Source organism: Vipera ursinii (genome assembly GCF_947247035.1).
Source record: "Vipera ursinii genome assembly, chromosome: 1".
NCBI classification, from domain to species: domain Eukaryota; kingdom Metazoa; phylum Chordata; class Lepidosauria; order Squamata; family Viperidae; genus Vipera; species Vipera ursinii.
The window spans coordinates 271,547,096-271,571,058 of record NC_139512.1 but is presented as its reverse complement, the minus strand read 5'-3'; positions in this window follow the sequence as shown (position 1 = coordinate 271,571,058).

Genomic DNA, 23,963 nt, shown 5'->3' with positions numbered 1-23,963 from the left:
GGGAGGTTTGGGGAGGCGCCCAAACCTCCCCAAACGTCGGCAGGTCTGCGTGGAGGAACGGAGACCTGCCGACGTTTGGCGAGGTTTGGGGAGGCGCCCAAACCTCCCCAAATGTCGACAGGTCTCCGTTCCTCCGCGCCCTGCCTGCCTGCTTCTTTCCGCAGCGGAAAGAAGCAGGCAGGCAGGGCGCGGAGGAACGGAGACCTGCCGACGTTTGGGGAGGTTTGGGCACCTCCCCAAACCTCCCCAAACGTCGGCAGGTCTCCGTTCCTCCACGCAGACCTGCCGACGTTTGGGGAGGTTTGGGCGCCTCCCCAAACCTCCCCAGGTCTCCGTTCCTCCGCGCAGACCTGCCGACGTTTGGGGAGGTTTGGGCGCCTTCCCAAACCTCCCCAGGTCTCCGTTCCTCCGCGCAGACCTGCCGACGTTTGGGGAGGTTTGGGCGCCTCCCCAAACCTCCCCAAACGTCGGCAGGTCTCCGTTCTTCCTGCCGACGTTTGGGGAGGTTTGGACACCTCCCCAAACCTCCCCAGGTCTCCGTTCCTCCGTGCAGACCTGCCGACGTTTGGGGAGGCGCCCAAACCTCCCCAAACGTTGGCAGGTCTGTGCGGAGGAACGGAGACCTGGGGAGGTTTGGGGAGGCGCCCAAACCTCCCCAAACATCGGCAGGTCTGCGCGGAGGAACGGAGACCTGGGGAGGTTTGGGGAGGCGCCCAAACCTCCCCAAACGTCGGCAGGAGGAACGGAGACCTGCCGACATTTGGGGAGGTTTGGGGAGGCGCCCAAACCTCCCCAAACGTCGGCAGGAGGAACGGAGACCTGCCGACGTTTGGGGACTTTTGGGGAGGTGCGCGCGCACCTCCCCAAACCTCCCCAAACTTCGGCAGGTCTCGGACGGCGGTGGCTTGGGAGAGGTGCGCGCGATCCCGGAAGCACCAAAGCCTCGGCCGCGCACAAGTCCTCAGTAAGTTTTTTTGTTGACTGGAGTATAAGCCGAAGTGGAATTTTTCAGCCCAAAAAGTGGGTTGAAAAATTCGGCTTATACTCAAGTATATACGGTAATATTATTCCAGACAAATGGGTGTCCAGTCTCTTCTTGAAAACTTCCAATGATGGAGCACCCACAATAGAGGCAAGCTGTTCTACTGATTAATTAATCTCACCATCAGGAAATTTCTCCTTAGTTCTAGATTGGATCTCTCTTTAGTGACCTTCTTATCTTTGAATGTCTACAAGCACGATGGAATTTTGAGGGTTCTGCAGGAATAAAGTGATCAGAACATTGATGAGGTTAGATGTGAATGTAAAAACAGTGGCTGGAGGAAGGCGGAACTTTAAATGATGATCAGTTATATTAAAAATAAGAAAAGGAAAATGTTCTTTTAATTAAGGTAACTAAATACCCACACAATTACAGTAGATGGAAAAAAGGCTTTTAGCACTGATTAAAAAATACAAATGGGATCTCAAAGACTAGTGTCTCAAGGTTATGGGAAGGCTGGACCATAGAACTGATGTGTAAGAACTGTGAACAGATGGTGCAAGATGCACAAGACTTCAGTAAGCCTAAAGATAATAAATTTCTGACACAAAATTTCAGAGACAGATTTCTTTAAAACAATTAGACATAATCAATACATTAGAATCATCAGAACACCTGAAAACAAAATATTCAGCTTATGGCCTAGGATATTTGCAGAAGGGATTTTCCCCAGCCTACATTTCTAGTTAATCAGTCCTGACTAAGTCTTAACCCTCATAAACTGCAACTTTCAATCAAACATTAGAAGGATTTCCTTTATGATCTCGTTAATTCCTTAGAGATGTCTAAATCACAGTAAAATGTCTTATCTTTAGCCAATTTAGAACTCTTACCACAGGCCTATGCATTTCCCTTTCTCCACCTAGAATCTCTGCTTTTGCCCCTAGTAGTACTTTATTCTCTGATTCTTAAAGATTTTATTGGCTACACTTGCATCATTAAATAATTGAAAAGTTTGGTTAAGCATGCATCTCACATCTAAATATTTGGGGCAGCCTTAAACTCTTTAATATTTCAAGATGGTGACAATAATCACCATGCAATATACAATATTCATCAACCCAGATAAGAACCATTCTGGAAGACTCTATGTGTCAAGACTGATTCGCCTACATTTTCTCCCTTGCTCATAGCTTGACATGATTGTGGAATGCAAAGGTGGGAAGAGTGGTATCTAGGCAACCAAGACATCTTTGAGAGCTTGGTGCTAATAACGCCAAGGTCACTAATGCAGGTGCTTGATGGAGAAGTGGACTTTTCCCATAACAAGAGGAAGTATTACTATTGGACAATGTGAACACCTGGTGGATTGGGGTGAGGGAATCTATTATTTAAGTAAGTAAGCTTTCAAGCAGGAAAACCAGAGCTGGTTTCACTTCTTCTGTGCCAATATAAATTTTCAGTAAAGTATTATACTCTTGGTAAAATCATGTCCCAGGAGTTTCTTTTTCTGAAAATGCCAACTGGGCAGTTGACACTATGTTTCATTTCTCTCTAGACCATGCTGAATCTCTTCAGATGATGCTATTCTCTATAGGGTTTCTTGGAGTGATTTTGGAAGTAAGGTGTTTTTTTTTTAAAAAAATCCCATTTATATCCCGCCCTTCTCCGAAGACTCAGGGCGGCTTACAATCTAAGCACAAATCAATGTGCAAAGTTCACAAAATGTTATGCCTGGAACACCTGTTTCTGGTTTGAAAGTTTTATTTCCAGAAACTTCCCAAATTCTGAAAAAGGTTGGTCCAAAGGAAGTCCAGTATGGCCTTTTGGTGAATGTGGGCCCATCTCACCTCTTGGGAGAGAATTTTCCAAAGTTGGCAGATATATGTATCTTTTCCAATAATTAATCTTTTCTGTTACCTGCATTCTGTTTTTCAAGGTCTCAAAGAAAGAGAGAGTTTTCTTCCTGCCCAATTATCCAATTTTTTTATCCAAAATCCTTTTTATCCTTCTTTGTTTTAAAGCAAGAGAAACTTGGCAATGAAAGTGGGACGTTCTGTCTGCCAGGCAAGCAACAGTGAAAGGCAAATGAATACTTATGATTATTCCAGCTTGAATAGAAACTGTAACATTCAATAACCTGTCATGACTAATGGCACATTCTACCATAATACCAATCAATATCAAAGATGTCATATCAATCATATTTGTTTTAGAAAGGTAAACTGTCTTTGGCATGCTTTGGCACTAGTGGTGTAGAAAGTGATTGGATTTGAAAAATAACAATAAAGGCAAGAAGTTCCATTTAAAATGGGATCCTGATGGCAGTATATTAATTGAATCATTGATTGTACAATATAAAGGTATTTATATCAATACTTACGACTATGTTACATCACTTCGCAGTAATAAAATACATAAGTCAAAAATGTTTCTGAGGTTGAGTTCTTATCATTCTAACATTTCTGTAGGAATAATTACAGGATCCTTGCTCTGCACTTGTTCAGTTCAATATTATTTCAAAATTCTTGAATTTAAACTTTTTTTTGCACTATTAAGTGTGCTAAAAATAACCTAATATAGTTTTATTTCTTCCAATAAATCAGTGTGCATACATTTAAAATTCTGATATTAAAATTCAAGTGTCAAATCATTGCTGCTGATGGAAAACCGACAGAATTACTATCTCCAGGCTTAGATGTGTATAGGTAAGTGATCTTTTTACTGAAGGACAGTTTGGCAGATCAGATATAGATCCAAGGAGATCTTAGAACAATTTATTAAAGATAGACTAAGCCTCATCTCCTAATAGGGACATACCATATTGAAATATATATATATATATATATATATATATATATATATATATATATATATATATATATATAGTTATTGACTTTTGTGCAAATGACTAATGGGAAAAAATTCTTGATATGGTGGATCGGCAACATTTAGAAGGCTAAAGGTTTCCCATCTCTAGCTTTAATGTGAAGTATATAAGTTTCCCAATAACAAGCAATGGAATGAGATCAAAATCAGAAACTCATTGTTATCTTATTTTGAATCCTGAGTTCATCAACTTTTGTTCAGTCTGTAGGAAATTGTGAGTGTTGAAAAACTGCAGCATACTTCAACTAAAGTACAATTTTTTAAGCTGAAAAGCTGAAATCTACCGTATCTTCAAGGACATCTCACTTATTAGGTTAGTCATAAGGGGGAAATGTATGATGAGTAGCTGACTCATTTAGTGTAGCCTTTTAAAACTTGCTGCTATCTGAAGGACAATTCCTCCTCCCTCCCCATAATCATGCCATCCAGTTTGGGAAAACAAGGAACCTAGACATGTCTGGAAAGCACTATATTGGGTTGCTTTATTGCTTTACCGGGGAACTGTTTTAGCCTACAAATTTCAGAATTTTTAACTTTTCAAAAGTTAACATTTAACTTTTAAAAAAATAACATGTATGATCGTATCAATTAATATGTAGGAAGAAGTTGTGGAAAAAGATGACATTCACCTTGAGATGTGAAGGAAACTGCATTGTTTAAATCTTTTCAGTTCTGCTCACAAATAAAATTAAATAACAACCAGAGTTTATGATTATGTTTGAAATTTAAATAAAATTTATCAATGAATCCCAACAAAAAGCATACTCTGTCTCTTACAGGTGAAACAAGCCTGTCCATCAAAGAGTATATTTTTAGTTTGGTTCATATTCTAAAGCAGACATATCAAGCACAAGGCCCGGGGGCCAGATTCGGCCTCCAAAATGGTTTCATGTGGCCCACGAAGCCATCCTGGAAACAGTGAGGGAACGGCCCCCACAGCCTTGGCCCTGGCCCAGAGACCCTCCTTCTGCCAGAGACCCTCAGATCTGTCCTGCCCAGGCCCCCATAGGCACCCTTGATGCGAACGATGTAGAGCTTGCCATGCCCACCCAGTAGGCCATACGCACAATAGCCACGCCCACCCTGGCCATACCCACCCGGCCCCCTGAGGGCCACCGCAATGCTGATGCGGCCCTCAATGAAATTGAGTTTGACACCCCTGTTCTAAAGTCTTCAGTAAACATTGGCTTCCTACAGATTAGGAAACCACAGAGTTGGACTGTGGCCAGAGAGACTCAGATTCACATTTGGCCATGTAATCTCACTGGGTCATCCGGCCCTGTTATTTTTTGAGTCCCAGTTATTTGGTTGGATTATTACTTTGAGGACAACACTGAAAGAAAGGAGACCATATACACGATTTTGAGCTCTTCCAGCAAGGGTAGGAAAGAAATGTAAATAATAATACTAATATGCAGCTTTTGTTTCTTATACAACTACAGGTTATGACAATGATGTGGGCGTGCATGTGTGTGTATAAATAACTGTACTTTGCTCACAGTCTATAATTAAAATAAGGAGTGACTTATCATGTCTGGATCATCCAGTGAAACTTAATCCAAAATTGTAAATGTTTCAAAAACTTTACTCATTTTGCTTCCTAACTATGTGGCACTGAGTTTACTTCTTTGTTCACCATGAAATGATGTAGGCCAGTCTCCTCTTATTGGTACTGTTTCCGTGAATCTCCCTATAATAGCTATGCTGATTGGGAATTCTGAATATTTCAATTTAATTTGAAGAACTCCAGTTTGACAAGGACTGATAAAGGCAATTTTCAATGAAAGATCAGCTGTGGTAACACCTTTACAGTTCAATACTGTACGTGTTACTTAAAAGCAAATCACAGCTATACTTCAGGCTTGCAAAACCTGGTGATAGAAATATATTTCTTTCTTTTTCCATCATACTGGAAGATTTTTTTCTAAGTCAGGACTACTAGGTCTACACTTCTCTTTGCATATAACATCTAGATTGGCCAAGAACAGAAGCTTATGTTCATATTTGGCCAGTTCTCACAAAAATTAAGGAAGAGGTGAGAATGCTCATAAAACCTCCATATCTCAACATTCATGCATGAATGTCTTTGCCATAGACCTTCACACACTGCAAACAAAAGCACAAATGGCTTTACAAATTCCTTGGTAAGGGGAAACTCGATAAGGCAGGTTTCCTGCTTGCCAGAAAGCTTATAAAGATGTTTTGTTGAGCACACTTTTATCCCTCATTTTACCTTGACCTTACTGCTAAACACACAAAAATGTTAAGAGTTGCCCAAGGACACTGGGTCATTGGTGTCAGGGCCTTGCACTGTTTCTATTTAAGAGAATTTAACATTTTCTCCTGAGAGACATCAGTAAAATAGACACAGCAATGACAATACCAGAAGAAAGCAAAAGGAGTTTTAATAACATGAGTGAACTTCTAGCCATTCTCATGTTATTGAACAATAACTGCCAGCATCCGTCAATATTGGACATGCTGGCTGAGAGCTACAGTTTAGCAGTTTCTGGGAGACCAAAGATTATCTCTTTTCTGTTTAGAGCAAGGGTCAGCAACCTGAAACAGTGAAAAAGCCACTCGGAACCGGTTCCCTCACAAAAGGAAAAACTGGGAGCCGCAAAAAAATGTGTGCACATGCGCATACATGTGCGCATGCACAGAACAGGGTTTGACTGAAGAGTGGAGCCAAGGTGAGATATGCACCTACCCTGCATATTTGAATTGATTGGTTGAACTTTTTTAGTCCCACTTTTTTTTTTGGACTGCACATGGCAGAGGACTGGGAGCCGCAGGAGACGGCTGAAAGAGCCGCATGTGGCTCTGGAGCCATGGGTTGCAGACCTGTGGTTTAGAGCATGGATGGAGCATGAATAGATCATACGTTCAGTAAAGAGTGCCACATAAAGCAATAATGAATATGTAGTCTCAATAGATCTTTCCTTTCCTTTCAACACAACTTTCTATTCATTGCAAATTTGAAGGTACGCAAGGAACTATGCATACAAGGGGGAGGGAAAAGCCATTGTTTTAACACTATTCGGTCTATTGCACAGGTCTGCAACCCGCATGCGGCTCTTTCAGCCGTCTCCTGCAGCTCCCAGTCCTCTGCCATGTGCAGTCCAAAAAAAAAGTGGGACTAAAAAAGTTTAATCAATCAATTCAAATATGCAGGGTAGGTGCATATCTCACCTTGGCTCCACTTTTCAGTCAAACCCTGTTCTGCACATGCGCGCATGTACACACATGCACACACATTTTTTGCGGCTCCCAGTTTTTCCTTTTGTGAGGGAACCGGTTCCGAGTGGCTCTTTCACTGTTTCAGGTTGCTGACCCCTGTTCTATTGCAAGCGAGATCTAGAGATTACAAATAACTCAGAGCAATTTTGTATAAATTATTATTTGTTGGAGTCAGAAAGTCCTGTTTTTCAGAATTGTATGTTTCTAGCATCTGTTGGTACCAAGGTATGTCTAAATGTACCTTAATAAAAATTAAAGCACCTAAATTAATGAAACGAATTAGAACAATAACAGAATTTCAACAGAGCAGGGTGTTAACAAGATACTTTCAAATATTTGAGCAACAAGGGCCAAATAAAAGAAGTGTAAATTGAAACATGAAAAAATGATAGATGTTGATATTTGTTTTTCCAGGAGAGTCTAGAGTACAAGTTAGTTGTTGCTTTAGGACTCAAATTCACCTGCTTGTTAGTAATCTACGTGAAGCTTTAAAGAATTTTATTCTATTCTAAAGAATTTGAAAAGGAAATGATACTTATATTTTCTATCATTAGTTGGCTTAGATTATAATATAGCATCTTGCTATTTATTCAGTTGAGTGTTTCTCAGCAAATTCTTTAAAAAATGTGTACCTTTGCATCATTTTGGGTATATTTTGAAATTAGTCTTGTAGCCAAGGTACAGCCATTTACAATTTTTCTTTTCAGCATGCATTCTGACTTCCAACACTATAAATGGGAAACAAAGAATATTGCTGTCTAGATTGATCAAGCAGGCTGGCAGGCAGGCAACAAAGTGTACTCTCCTCCCTGCTGAAAAAAAAGTTACTTTGCTCATTTTTATTATTCAGCTTCCACTCCAGATCTTGATTTTTAATCTGACACAAATGAGCAACTTCATTCTTGCAGGCTCTTCAAGGCTCCTTAGCAGATTATTTGGGGTAATTTATTTTGATGGCAGCCCCCTGAATCTATGTCAATGTTTTGTGTAACACCCAGAGGAAAAGAGGAGCGCACATACTTTTCACTTTGTAAAGTTTGGAGTAGAGATTAATGTTCTTCTTATCTTTTATTTGACTTTGATAACATTATGTCAAGTTAGCCTACTACTAGTTAGCAGTTTTGTAGCTACCAAAGATACATGTTTGCTGGCTCATCATCAATAAGAGTTGGGGGGTGGGGAAGTGGCTGCCAGGATGGCAATTGCTGGGCCTGGGGAGGCAGCAAAACTGCTCCATCATCTATTCTTAAGCCCCTTTGTCCTTCCCTTCTGTAGAAGAAAGATATGTGCTACACACAACCCCTTAAGTCAATTTACTCTGTCAGAGAAGGTTGTTATGAAGGTTGTTTCAGAAGATTTGGTTGCCAATTCAGCTGGTTACAGAATTACAGAATAAGAGAATTGGAAGGAACCATGGAGGTCTTCTAGTCAACACCTTGCTCATGCAGGAGACCCTTTACCATTCTGGAGAAATGGCTGTTCAATCTATTCTTGTCCAGCGATGAAGCACCCACAACTTCTGGAGGCAAGCCATTCCATTGATTGTTTTCACTGACAGGAAATTTCCTTGAAATTGAGAGACCTGGCTTTTTATTTACCTCAAGGAATGAAATGTCTTGGAACTGTTATAAGAACTGTACAATGTCACTGTACAGTTTTCCAACCCATTGAAATGTTGAAGTTACAAATTTTAAAAACTAATAGAAAGTACTATAGAATAACAAAGAAAGAAGAAAAAGAAAGACATTAAAAGGAGAGCTAAAAGTGCAAGAAAGAAAGAAAAAAAGATAAAGAAGTAACTTCCAATCTTATAAGTGCAATTATAAATGTATGTTTTTTGTAATTTATATCATGACTCCCTTGATTTTGATTAATCATTTAACAATCGTGGCAAAATTGGTTGTCAAATCAGGTACAATACATTTATCCTGGCTATGAACAAAAATTCTGGTTCCAATTGTATATGTAAGTTGAGGACCATCTGTATTTGTTCAGGATATATGCTCTGAACATGGGTATTTTTGCATTTTCAATCTACTCAAATTATAGCATCATAATGAATAAAGAAATAAAAGTTTATTTCTGTCTCATTCACAAATGAGCACCATTTTGCTGTAGAAAGGACAAAATGTATTTGCTAATGGTGTCAATGCTGCTAACACTCAATGTTCCTGCTCAGACAACTGATGAAAATGCAGACATTTTCTCTTCTCCTTTAACATGTTTTTTCTTGCTTTTAGAAATCAAGTGCAGCGGTGGAGGGGAGGGCGGTTGGGATGTAAGCTCAGCTAGTCATAATAATAACCTGCTGTGGGAACCCAAGGACAAGCTGATAACGTTTTGGCGGGCTGAAGAGCTGAGGAGAAAGCCTGCGCTTTAAGCTAATTGGGGAATGTGCTTTATGACAGTTTATTGGGGGTGGAAATTGCACTTTGTCACTTTGTATCCAGGGGAAGCGAATTTAGTTTTTGGGTTCAACTATGTAGTGCCAATACTTTGTTTCCCAAATAAATATTCTTTAAGGAAGAATTTTGCCTCAAAGTTCTTTTGATGGGTTTCATCTGTCATGGAGCTGCACAGTCACTTTCAATAACAGAACTGAAAGAAATTGTTTAAATTTGATGGGAGATTTCCTCTCTAATTTTTGATGCTATTATATATCTTTTTTGATTCATCACAATCAGAAGCTTCAGAGCTCACTCTTTATAACAAACTAGCTGTAGACTGATAAGATAACGAGCTCCAAAGCTGTTGGCTGTTTAGTTAGTTTCCTGTTTCCAACTAAGGTGTGTTGATGTTAAATTGTCATCTTGTGGCTGCATTATTTTCTAAGCTGTTGAAATTGACCTGGACAGGTGTGTGTTTGCAATATATTAATGGCTGTCTTCAGTATTGACTGTGTAGCATATTTAATGTACATGAATATGCTTTTCCACATATTAACCTTTTGGCTTAGCAGACAAAAAAACTACTCTCACTTAACAATAAACAGAGGCACCATTCCATTGTTGAAGAAAAGACCGAAAGCAGAAAATATCTAAATCCTTGGATATCTATATCCAAAGCCCAGCCTAGCTTACCCACCAGAACACAGGTCTGCAACCCGCGGCTCTGGAGCCGCATGTGGCTCTTTCAGCCGTCTCCTGCGGCTCCCAGTCCTCTGCCATGTGCAGTCCAAAAAAAAAAAAGTGGGACTAAAAAAGTTCAACCAATCAATTCAAATATGCAGCGTAGGTGCATATCTCGCCTTGGCTCCACTCTTCAGTCAAACCCTGTTCTGCGCATGTACGCGCATGTGCACACATTTTTTGTGGCTCCCAGTTTTTCCTTTTGTGAGGGAACCGGTTCCGAGAGGCTCTTTCACTGTTTCAGGTTGCTGACCCCTGCACCAGAACATGAGGAGCAGGAGTCAAAATTCCCTGTTGATAGTTTAGAGCACAGGTCCACAACCTATGGGTCGTGGCCCACTACTGGGCTGTGGCCTCTTGGCCACCAGGCCACATGGGTGGTTGGTCAATGCGTGCGTGTATGTGTGCATGCGCTCACCTTTCCTTGTGCTGGCACTAGCCAAGCTGTGAGCCTTGTGCCGGTGCCAGCCAAGCCACCAGTCGCGAGTCTTGCACTGGTGTTAGTTGAGCCATGAGCCGTGAGCCGTGAGCCTACACTGGCGCTAGCCGAGTTGCGAGCCTCACGCTAGCGCTAGAAGCCCCATTTGTGGAGTGTGCATGCTCGCAGCCCTGTTCATGCGTACGCATGCACAGTCACATTAATGTGTGCGCACATGTGCACATAAAGATGCCTGCCCCTTCCTTTCCCACCGGGCCACTAGCTCAGAAAGGTTGGGGACCTTTGGTTTAGAGCATGCCAGTGGAATGGGGTTGTTCTTCATCCAGAGCTTCAAAATTTTCCTTGATCCTTTTCTAATACATTCAAAGGCTGATTCCTGTGTGCTTTTGTCCACAGCAGAATGCTAATGAGGAAGTTTCTGCAACTGCTCTGAGACTGTTTCCAAAGATCTGTCTATCAAGGAAGATTTCTCTCTCTGTCCTTAAAGGGACACATTCAATCAATCACAATTCAAAGAATGTGAGTATGGCCATCTAAGTTATTACATAAATATATATATATATATGCTGCTAATATATGTCATTCATGATTTTCAATCTCTTAATGGAGCAACTAGTTAATAATTATAGAGAAAGAATCCATATAAACCTTAACAAAGACCCCATAGGACTATTATCTTTTAAAAGTAAAAATATATAATCTATCTTCAGTTACTTTATGTATAATATTATGCTTTAGGGAAATAAAATTTTCTATTAATGTCACTAACTGGAGGAAAGGGTGATAGATAATGCCATCCAGCTTAGAAATTCCAAAATAACATGCTATTTATATAGGCAAATAAATTAGTAAATATGCTGGTGCTTTGTATATTCTGGAGGTAAGCTCGAACATGTCCTCCAGTTTCTTTGGTTACTGCTAACTCACTGTTAAATATTTAGGCATTAAAAAGGGAAGCAAATTGGCTTTCTGCACTAAAGCTGAATGGACCCAGATGATAGCATTTTTGTCCGCAAAAGAAAGATGTTCAAATATCTTAGCATTTATTACTTCTTAGTGACCTTCCAGGTATAAAACTATACAGTGTAGCTTTAGTTTTCGAAACAGAGAAAACAAACTCAGTTCGTACAGCTACAACTTGCTGTTGTGAAGGGCAGTTTTCCTGCAAAGCACCTAGGCACCAGCCTGGAGTTTATAGGTTATGTCATGCTATATTCTACAGATGGAATCACATAATGGCTTGGAGAATGGTGTACCAGTGCTGTAAGCTTTCTCCTTGGTGTACAAAGCAAATATGTATTTTTGAAGAAAGTAGGCAACTCAATACTTGAAGAAAAGAAACAGGAGACCCTGGCCTTGGAAATATAAATTAGACACCTAAGCAGAGCAGAGATCCTATTAGGAAAGGATCAACATAGAAATTATGAATTCTGAGTCAGTCTTAGAGCAAGTTGAGTTAAAACCCTCTTCCCTGATGGATGTGCAGGAGTACAGCCAACTGATCTTGTACCTTAGACTTAACAACTGTACGTTGTTTTCTATAAACTGGTCCTGGGATTAAAGGTCAAAAGGAGCTGCCTTCTTTACATAATCAAGTTACATTATTCTTGTTGTGCTAGTTATTAAACACATAACGTATTTTCTCCTCCAACCTGTTATCATCCCATGATATATTGTAGTATGCAATGCTTCTTAATAGCGCCTGTTTCTGAATTTTCCAGAATTAAAAACCTCTCCAAATGTGAAGGACTTTTAGGGGCTTGGAGACAAGAAAGCAAGACCAGAATGGTCAGCTGGGGTTGTTATTTATTATAACAGATACTTTTTGTTTGACAACAGTGGTTCATTTTTCAAGTGGAGAAAAGAGATTCTATTAATGTTCAGTTGGATTTGACAGACAGGTCCTCAGATCAGAATGCTCCTTGAACTGATCACCGCAAACATAGATTTTTAGATAGAGGGCAAGATCATGTGATGTCACTGAATCAGACTCTAAGGTTGTGCAAAGTTATGAAGCAATGCAAAGTTCATAAAGCAATGCAGCGTCCATTCCTTAAAAATAAACTGCTACATCACGTTCTTTCATGTCAGTCCATGAACAGTTTTCTTGGCATATCAAGTAGATGGATAAATTTTCTGCTTATGTTCCTTACTTCACCAAAACAAGACAAATTGCAGTTGCCCCATAGAATTCTATCAAGATCTCCTTTGTACAGCTCTGTGTGTAATGCATTCTTGGTGGAACAGTGGGCTAATGCCTCCTTAAGTAACACCAGCTGCCTGCAATTAGTGCAGGTTCGCATCCCACCAGGCTCAAGGTTGACTCAGCCTTCCATCCTTCCGAGGTAGGTAAAATGAGGACCCAGATTGTTGGGGGCAATTAAGCTGACTTTGTAATAATGCCGCTTGGGGTGTGTGTGAAAGCCCTAATAAGCAGGCATATACATAGAATGAAGGCTACTGCTAAGCTTGTAAGCCGCCCTGAGTCTTCGGAGAAGGGCGGGATATAAATGGAATAAAAATAAAAATAAATAAATAAATAAAATAAATTCTTGGAAACAACCAACTCATCTTTAATATCCTAGTCTTGCTTGATCTTCCATTAATTAGTTTGCTTTGCCTCTCCTCCCTTCCCCCTCACTCTCCTTCCCCCTCCCTTTCACAGCACATTCCAACTATTATTTTGTTTAAAGACAATAACTTTGGATCTCACCTTATGTAAGGACCCACTTCAACTAACCACCCAGGAAAGCAGAACACTTGAAAACAAGCATTGTCAGTGACAGTAGGGAAGTCAATGCGAGATCTGGGGAAACGGTATAGTTAAGCTAGCAATATTCCTCCTCCCACCAAAGTCAAAATGTCCATTTGAAAGCCAGCCAATCCACAGGTGGTCTGATGAGAGGGTAACTGGCGCAGTTGACGTGCATCTCAAGGTTTTCTCCAGTTTCCTTTCTCTGTAACCGTCTCCCTGATAAGGGAGACACATTCCTTTCTCAAGGGGATGGAGGCAGGAGAATAGAAAGTGAAAGTTAACCCAAGCGAGAGTAAGCTCCCCCCCCCAGCAGAATGACAGTCCCCAAAAGTAGAATATATATGCAGGGAAAATGATGAGGGTTTGGGGACTTGACAGGTACAATCTTTTAAAATACTATCCTCTTCTCTCTTTCATTTATTCCTAAGAGAAATGCTTAATGGAATCTATCTGGATCTTATTACACATGGCCCGTTTCAGAAGTAAATAAGGAGAGCCAGAATCCCTCCAGTTGTTATCCTCACATTTATGGATCTCTTGAAACTAACTGTGAAATACACTGTTATTTGTGTGACAAAAATCTACCGTATCACAGAAATGAGGTTTGCTCTTTTTATGCTCCCCTTAATTTGTTTTGCTTCTGCCACTGCTCAGTGCAAAAAACAAAAAAGCTACGAATTGTCTATTGATTTATGAAAGCAAATAATTTTTGTGAAATTGTCCCTACTCTGTCAAATAGGAAACTATGTTCTCTACCACCTTCACTTGCCAACATGTTTCTATTATCTTGGTCTTTCAGATTTGTTTGCCTTTCCTGTGTTCTGAGTAATCATATGAGGAGAAAAAAAATATGTCAAAGAAATATCTCTCATGGACATTTCCTGAGCACACACTGAAACCATGTAACTTTTTGATTGCTGCTTTTCCTCCTCAGGGCTAAGTGCATGACGAATCCCGAGGACAACTGATGATCTCAAAGGAACTTTAAATATAGTTTAAGTCTAAGGTTGATAATCTTATTTTACCCTCAGGCACTCCTAGTGATGGCCCATTAGTCACATTAAATGGTCTGATACCGCTTCAACATGCTATGTATCAGATCATGCCATATTCCAATACTACTACTACTACAGCTGCTGTAGAAGATTGCAAATACCTGTTTGTCATCTCAGTTATACAGTAATGCCCCTTCCTATCTGTTTCATATCTCAGTTCATAATGTCTGGCTTCAAGCATAGCGGAACATTTGCAGAGGTAGAAATGAGATGCAGACATCTATCATAACATTAGGATGATGTCCACTTAAAAAAGACAGGGTTGAGAGTTGGTTGATCGTTTCTTGACAGCACTTATTTCTGTCTGCAGCTAAGATGAAGTTCGTTTTATTTATCAAAATAAAGAATCATCAGGTAGCATTGATCTTAGCACTTGACAGAAAGATGTGGCTCATTCATGCATATAAAGGCAGTACACTAAGCTTATTCTAGCGGCTAAAAAATTAAATCTTCCTTGAAAGCTATTTGGTATTAGAAAACAGGCTCACGGTAGGGCAGAGGCAGGCTCAGCTCTTTGTTAATTTCATCTTCCCTACCAAAATAAAAATAAATGCATTACAGATTGGTTTTTTTTCCCCATTTCTTCAGCCGAATAGCATTTCATACACAAAGTACTTCAATTATATCACCTAAAACAAATCTCTTTGCTGGTAATAGATTGATTTACTGCAGGGGTGTCAAACTCAATTTCATTGAGGGCCCCATCAGCATTGCGGTTGCCCTCAGGGGGCCGGGTGGGTATGGCCAGGGTGGGCGTGGCCTACTGGGTGGGCGTGGCTAGAGTGCGTATGGCCTACTGGGTGAGCATGACCAGCTCTACATCGTTCGCATCAAGGGTGCCTATGGGGGCCTGGGCAGGAGTGGGACAGATCTGAGGGTCTCTGGTGGAAGGAGGGTCTCTGGGCCATGGCCAAGGAGGTGGGGGCCGTTCCCTCACTGTTTCCAGGATGGCTTCGCGGGCCACATGAAACCACTTTGCGGGCCGAATCCGGCCCCCGGGCCTTGTGTTTGACATGTCTGATTTATTGTGTGGTGGACAGAGAAGTAAAATTAAAGTATGGAGAGCTGTTTTCAGGATGAACTATCATGCGACAACATCATGAACAAGCTTTCAAATTATAGACAACTCTTCATCAGATTGGATGTTAAATAAGATAGCAAGATGGCTGGCTATGAGTCACTTGTAACAATCTGAAAATGGAGTTCAGAAAAATAGAATATAATTATTCTATGATTCTCATTCAGGGCTAAAGAGATTGTAGACTGAGGAGTGCTTGGTGCTCTCTGAACTTGCTTGTTTTCTTGCAGACATTTCATTACCCTAACTAGGTAACATCATCAGTGCTAGTAGCTAGTAGTACTCTTCTTGTACCCTTTCCTGGCACAGAGAGTCTGAGAAGGAGGACAACAGAGTTCGGGCTCAGAAATAAAGAGTGCTACCTAGTTAGGGTAATGAAACATCTGCAAGAAAACAAGCAAGCTCAGAGAGCACTAAGGACCCCTCATTTCAATATTTGAGTCACAAATATTCATTAGATTATAGACTACTGGGAGAAAGAAGAATAATGACTGTTGCCCCATTTCAAACCGTAAAATATCTAATATTTTCTGACTTTTCTTGTTATCATTATCTCTGTAATGCTGATAATGGTTCTGTGTATTAAAGTATATTGAATATGAATCTCATCCTGCAGATAAGGAATGCAGTAGTTTGTCCAAGAACCCACAAAGCTGTTTATATGCACTCGTAAATAAATCCCAAACTTCTTCCAGTAAGGGCCTAGAAGTTCAGCCCATGAATCCACATACCTAAGAGAAGGTTTGAATTCAGAATATATTAGCTCATCACTTACATGTAATCACTACATAATAGTCTTATATGATGAATTGGTGGCTGTATTACACACTGTCTAACTAATGGAATTATGTAAATTCCATTTCCTATGAAATATGATTTTTTAATACAGTGTATGCCCAGTTTGGGGTACATACTCTGCATGAAACAACATGGAGTTGTTTCAAATATATTATTAGTAGTAGTTAAGAGAATTCCACACAAAATGTAAACTATCTGAAATGTGCAACACCCAATGACAATACAATTTTGGAATGAAAGCTGTTAAAGATGAATAGCTTTAGGGGAACTAGCTGCTAAGAATGAAATGAATTCAATAGATACCTTAAGGTACTTGTCTTTCAACTTTTCACTGTGTGCCTGCACTGGGGAAAGCAAAGACATTGTTTTACCTTGCAACATTGACCACAAACGTATTTAAACAGTATGTTTTTTTACATTCTTACTCCACCCCCATTTTTTTACCCCACAACAATCCTGTGAGGTAAGTTAGACTGAGGAAAGGTAACCAATGGGAACTCATCCAATGAGTTTCCACAGCTTAGGGCGTACGTGAAGCAGATCTTGGCAGTCCTAGCCTAAAGCTCTAACCACTGGACTGTACCACTCTGGTGTGGTGCACATGAAGTGTTTTGAACATTTCAAAACATTCTGTAAAAATATGGTCTATTAAGCCTTTACAGCAAGGGAAATTGCTCTTCCTGCTTCCACGTAAGAAATTCAAAGCTTTTCTGGCACTTCCTTAGCTAAGCCATTCTTTCCAAGAGCGTCCTTTTGACTGTGTATTTCAACACACTTCGGGAATCCAGTACAGCATTTAAAACTTCCATATTGAGCAAATAGTAGTACTGTGCCTCTTCAGCAAAAGCCCTGCTGCCAAACAATTTGGTAGCCCTATTATTTACTGGTTTTCAAGCATCTGGCAATTCACAACACAAAATAAAGTAGCAGCCAGCAGTTAAGGCACAACAGCAATATGAAGGGATGGGAAGGGAAGTAATTTTACACATTCATCTAAGAAATAATAAAGTAATCTAAAATAAAATGATAAAATATAAAATAAAATAGTGATATGTTAGAAGAGAAAATAATGTCAATAATTAGAAACTTCATCCTGGTTCCTAACAGCAAATTATGTCTTGCCATAAAATGAAAGGGGGATTTTTCCCCCCCACATAGTTACAAATTAATTGTTAAATAACATTTTTAGTAGTTTCCAGAATTGATAATATGAGTTAAATATTAAATATCTAAATCCAGATGTCATCCTTCCCAATAAGAAACATAAAAGGCTAAAGAAAATAAACACCTTTTGGAACTGCTTAGCAGAAACCAAGAGAGATTCACTATAAATTATACATTGTTCATTTATTTGAAAACAATCTTTTCTGTGTTAGACTAAGAAACAGCTTTAGAATATGTTCTCTTGTACTGTTAAATGCATGTGTTGTGTAGTGAGTTCGTTGCGCAGGAATGAAGACGAGGCGAGTGAGTTCAGCAATGGTCATGTTTATTTGCTTGCAGGATCTGAACTGAGGAACTGAGCTGCAGCCTGCAGCAATTTATAGCCTGGCCCCTAGGTGGCAGCCAATAGGTTTAAAGCAACCCATTGCCACCTAGGGGCAGCCAATAGAAGCACCGGAGTTGCTGGGAGCCATTAGCTAGCTCCAGCTTACCACGTGGTGTTACAATTAAACCCAATACATAACAGTATGCATGTGTCTTTTCCTTCAGGGCCAGATCCCTTTTTGGTGCTGAACAACTATCGCCTTCCAAATTCCAGACAATTATCTTCTGAATCCAATGGACTTGAGGTGTTAAGAGGCAATTCAGACAAGTGGGTAGAGAAACAATGTGATTTCATCATAAAGGCTAAGACTCTAATTTGGCTGCTTTGCTGGAGGGCTAGTTCTCTTCTTGTTCCCTTTCTTGGCATAGACAATCTGAGAACCAAAGATGAGAAGGAGGAAAACAAAGTTCAGGCTCAGAAATAAAGAGCACTACGCTGCATCTCCCTAAAGCAGTCAGATTTGAAGAAACTAACAACAGCCAGTCCTATAATGTGTGGTAAAAGATGAGGTCAAACTAATATAAAACAATACAATGATAAAATATAAAACTGCCCTGGTGAATGTATTGAGCAGAACTGATGTAAAATCAATGGTGGGATTCAGATGGTTCGCACCAGTTTGGCAGAACCGGTAGCTAATTTTTTGTTGCCCAGGCCCAGAATGGACTTCCGGAAGCGGCATCCACACAGAGAACTGGTTGTTCACATATTGGAATCCCACCACTGTGTAAAATGTGTCACTCAGGGATGAAGAGCTGAAAAAAACAATCTAACATAGGTAAAAGCCAATGAAGATGCACAGTACTTGAGGTTGGGTGAGGAGTGAAGTGGAAACCCCACCCCCACCCCATGGGACTACATGAACAATAAGTGGAACAAATAAGAGCTGTTCTTCCCTGGTATCTCAAAACAGAGTTCTAAGTTTACCTCAGTGAGCTAAAGGAAGAATGGGTTGTCAACAGCATTTTGTTTCATCCTAAAAAGGGTATTGTCTAAAATAAAAGTCAGGGAAGCTTATTTATTTGATCTGTATTTGTTTATAATCTTTTATTCTTTATTGGAGGAGTTGCATGACACTCAGAATTAGTAGATGGAAGAGGCCTGTAAAGCCTATAATTAAGCAACCAAGCAAAATCCAATTCCATGGCAAAAAAGGCATGTGCTAGGATTTATTAGAAAAAAAAGCTTCTGAAAATACCCCCCCCCCATTAATGAAGAATGCATAGTTGTTCAAACTATGGTATGAACAACTTTATTTGGAATATTGTACATAGGTCTGATGGTTCCATTCCCCCCCCAATCTCACAACAGCAGGAAACGATTCTGAAGATGCAACTCAAATTATGACAGTGTATGAATGCTTTAGGGACACGGTGGCTCAGTGGGTTAGGATGCTGACCTTGTCGATCAGAAGGTCGGCAGTTCGGCGGGTCAAATCCCGAGTGCCGCGTAACAGAGCCTGTTACTCGTCCCAGCTTCTGCCAACCTAGCAGTTCGAAAGCACGTAAAAATGCAAGTGGAAAAATAGGGACCACTACGGTGGGAAGGTAACAGCACTCCATGCCAGCCACATGACCACGGAGATGTCCTCGGACAAGTGCTGGCTCTTTGGCTTTGAAACAGAGATGAGCACTGGCCCCTAGAGTTGGAAACGACTAGCACGCATGTGCGGGGTAACAGTGGGTGCACCTGCCCTTTGGAACCAGCTGCCCGCGGAGCTTAGGACTGCCCCCGACCTTCGGTCATTCCGCCGGGACCTGAAGACCTGGCTCTTTGAGCTTTCCGGCCCAGGCTGAGAGTTTTTAATTGGGGTTTTATATTTTTCAGGGATCAGATTTAATTATTTTTAACTGTTTTTAACTTTTGTATTGTACTGACGTTTTTAAATACTTTGTAAACTGCCCTGAGTCCTACGGGAAAAGGGCGGTATATAGATTCAATAAACGTAAACTTAACTTAAACTTTACTTTTACTTTTTTATGAATGCTTTATTACAGGGAAAGCCTGAAGTGTTTGAACCTTTTTGTCTTTTTTTAAGGGAAAAAAAAGACGAAATGGATGGTGTCAGATTTAGGAAAGTACTATGGAATTCACTTCCCTGGATGCAGGATTGGTAGATGATGGCTACTATTTCTTATACCTATAATAGGAAAAATAATTTTTAGTATTTGCCAGGATCCATGATATGAATATCTCACTGAAGCCCAGTTATTGGAGATGAGGAATGAAAATGTTACTGCCATAATACCCTTGAATGGGAATTTTTGGAAGCATCAGGGTAGCTACTTGAGGAAAAATAAAATTAGGTAGGCCTTTGTGGACAAAGTGGACTTTTGTTGTGATTTAGCATATTTCTTCAACTCTCATGGTATTACCATACAACAAAAACCTACTGTGACAAAACATTGTAATGTCAACACAGCCATCAAATAGCCAAGGGAGAACACTCATGCTGAACAAGGTTTTTAAAACAGTTCACCACATGAGTTTGTGTTTCTTTGGAGAAAAATTCTACCTCATGGAAATGTTTCCAGCTACCATCATCAAATCAACACAGTTTTTGTAAAGACATATTTATTTCCCCATTTCTTAATAAATATTTGTGAGTATGCTGCATCCCGTTATATAGCACAGCTTAAAGCTCCTGTAAGTGATATCACCTATTGATCAGACATGAAGGCAAGTTGCAAAACAAAAGTCTACACTTTTTACTCTTATTATCTGATTTCAAATTCAACTAAGAATTCTTTCTGTAGCTGGAGTTTCTCAAATTGTTGGTGCAGAGCAGAAGCCTATTTTAATTAATATAATTTCCTTTGCAGGAATATAGCCATGGAATGCTAATGCTTTTTTGGAGATGTTTTCTGACTTCCCAATCTTGTCCATAGGTGGGGTTTCTGGGATGTCCCCCATTCTAAATAAACAGGTCTAATCCTGCTTAGTTTATGAGCCCAGACAAGTTAGCCATACACTATTGTCTGCAGAACCTTATTTAAAGAAGAGACCCTAATCAGCATTCCTTCAATCTATGCTAGCATTCTGAAGACATTGATGCTAATCGAAGCAAAATCTATTGTTTGAAAAGACTATCACATTCCATAGAGATGAAGTTGGCTCAGATAAGAATGAAGCCTTTATTTCTATTCCGCTTTCCTAAGAAGTGACATTAACTTAAAGACCAATGGGATCTATAGAGAAGGGAAAGTTATTACAAGAAAGGTTTAGAATAATCTGTTTCCTAGACAACCTGTTGCAATATAAGCCCTTCTAGGCACATATACCCGGATTGCTAGCTTGAACATTTACAGAATCTTTGAACAGTGGCTGGGTTTTTCATTAATAAATTGTACTTGTACTAAATTAATATTTTATAATTATAATATTCTTAAATAAATATATATTATAACATAATGATACTATTAATATTATATTGATCATTTTAGGAACTAAGGGGTAATCCCTGCCACTGTAGTCACCAAATGACCTCCATGGTTAAGTGGGACTTCATCCTTAATTACGTTAATTCTGCCAGTGTTCTCCTGCGTGAGCTGCATTGGCTACCAGTTGTCTTCCAGGTGAGATTTAAGTTGCTGGTACTTACCTTTAAAGCCCTACATGGCTTAGGCCCGGGATACTTGCAGGACCGTCTGCTACCGGGGACGACTTCCCATCGCCCAGTGCGCTCACACAGAGAGGGCCTCCTCAGGGTGCCGTCGGCCAGACAATGTCGGCTGGCGACCCCCAGGGGGAGGGCCTTCTCTGTGAGAGCACCAGCCCTTTGGAACCAACTTCCCCTTGAGCTTCGGATGGCCCCGGACCTCCGGTCCTTTCGCCGCGACCTCAAAACTTTTCTCTTCCATCAGGCTGACCTGGATTGATGATGGGTTTTTAAATATGTTTTAATTTTTAACTGTAGTTAATTTATTTTGGGGCTGTTATTTAATTCTTTTTTAATTTTTGTATTGTTGTTTTTTATTGTTGTAAGCCGCCCTGAGTCCTTCGGGAGATAGGGCGGCATATAAGTCCAAAAATAAATAAATAAATAATAAATTTGTTATGAGGAATATACAGAGTTGATTATGGAATTGGCATTTATGTCACTTCTGAGATTTCATTACTTCTGTTCATTCATCCTTTTTCTACCCAGGTAATGCTGAACCAATTGTTCAGTACATAATGTTAAGACTTTGCACCATGTTGCTTCAAGAAATTATTTTTATACTGTCTTCATATAAAAATGAAAATGAAAGGATCAAAAAGCCTAGTAGCTCTGGATAGGAAAACCAGAGAGCAGAGGATCAGAACTCAAGAATCCAATTGAAAGTCTTAACAAGGAGCACCGTGTAAGCATTCTTACAACCCTAATCCTAAAGCGCCAGAACCAATGTCAAAAACTGAAAAATACTTTTTACTCTTTTTTTTTTATTCCCACAGATTAGGATTAAATCATGTAACATTCCCAAAGCCATCTTTGAAGTGTAGAATGAACCCGAATTTAAGAGGCTTCTTATAATAAATAATTCTTTTTGAGACCTTAAAAAAATACATTGCTCCGCAAATGATGGAGACTGACATTCAATAAATAAATAATTATAGTGAAGCTGCTCTCTGTATCCATAACAACCACTATGCGAAAAAGTCATGCAAGATTTTTCATCAACAAGAAGCATTCGGAAGGCCTCATTTAGTTCGAGTTATGAGTTTTTGCAAGCATATTAGACACATGCAACCAAAAATAAATAGCACAGAAAGGAGGGATTTGGGGATATATTGTAAAATTTTGTTTTTGTAAAACTCTTTAATAAAAAAAAGGAAAAAAAAGAAAGCAACAGTGGGCATGTGCAACTTTTATAGATAAAGCAGATAAAGATATTAGTCAGTGACACATAGAAATATATTATTTACCCCTTCTGCCTCAAATTCCTGAAAATAACTTTATACCCCTCTATTGTTTGTACCAATTATCCGAGTCGTTAAATGTTCTGTGGAATCCTTGGTGCTGTTTTGGTTATTTTCTTGTAGATGTTTCATGGAACAAGTAGGCAACATCATTGGTGCTAGAATCAAATAAGGTTTGCCCCCTGTTTATATTCAAATGGCTTTGTTGTTGGTTCCTTCAATACTGGGGTATTGTTTACTGCTTGGTATTAATCTTGGTGTTAATCTCTGCATATCTGGGTGTTGATTGCTGGTGAGGAGGTGTTGTGGGTCTTTTTGTTTCCTTTTGTAGCTTTTTGATTTTCTCCTTTAAATGGTACGTGGATGTTGTTGATCTCTGTGGATGATTGATTTGTCTGAGTTCCAGACTTCCAGGAATTCTCTAGCGTGTTTGGACTTAGTTTGATTTAGGATACTCACAGTTTCCCAGTTTAAACTAAGGCGAAGTCTGTCCATGTGTTGTGCAATTAAGGAGTTTTCATCATGTTTTCTGACTTCTAGTTAGTGTTTATGGATGCATTTTGCTAGTCTTTAGCCTATTTATCCTACAGAGTGACTGTTATAGTCCTTGTACTATATAACAAATGAAACTTGTTTTAGATGAAAATTGTGCATAACGAAGTCATATTTGAGATTATGGGGAAGCCAAGATAGCTGTATTACAACTCTTCAAATTTGTTCAACATTAATTGTAACGTTATCTAACTCTTGATTTGTGCTTGGTTCTGTTTTGGGAAAATAAACTGCGTAGCCAGTTCTCCTGTATTCTATTGACTGCTGAACAAAACGGTAGAGGAGAATGATGCTTCCATGGTTAAAGCTTTTTCATAGTTATGACATTTACGGTATTCAGGAGAGCAAACATACAAAAATATAAAATGTCTCAAATAAGGGTATGCTGTGCCTGAAAATGTAATAACTGAGACCTACAGTAGTTTTGAAATAGCTTTTAGAAATGTATAGCTGCACATATAATGGAATTCATTCATTTTTTAAAAAAATCACGTCCTACTTTTATTACTTTTATGAGTAAGTCGAGGCAGCGAACACATCTAATGTTCCTTCTTCATCCTTTTCCCCCCATAACAGCACCCCTGTGAGATGGGTTGGGC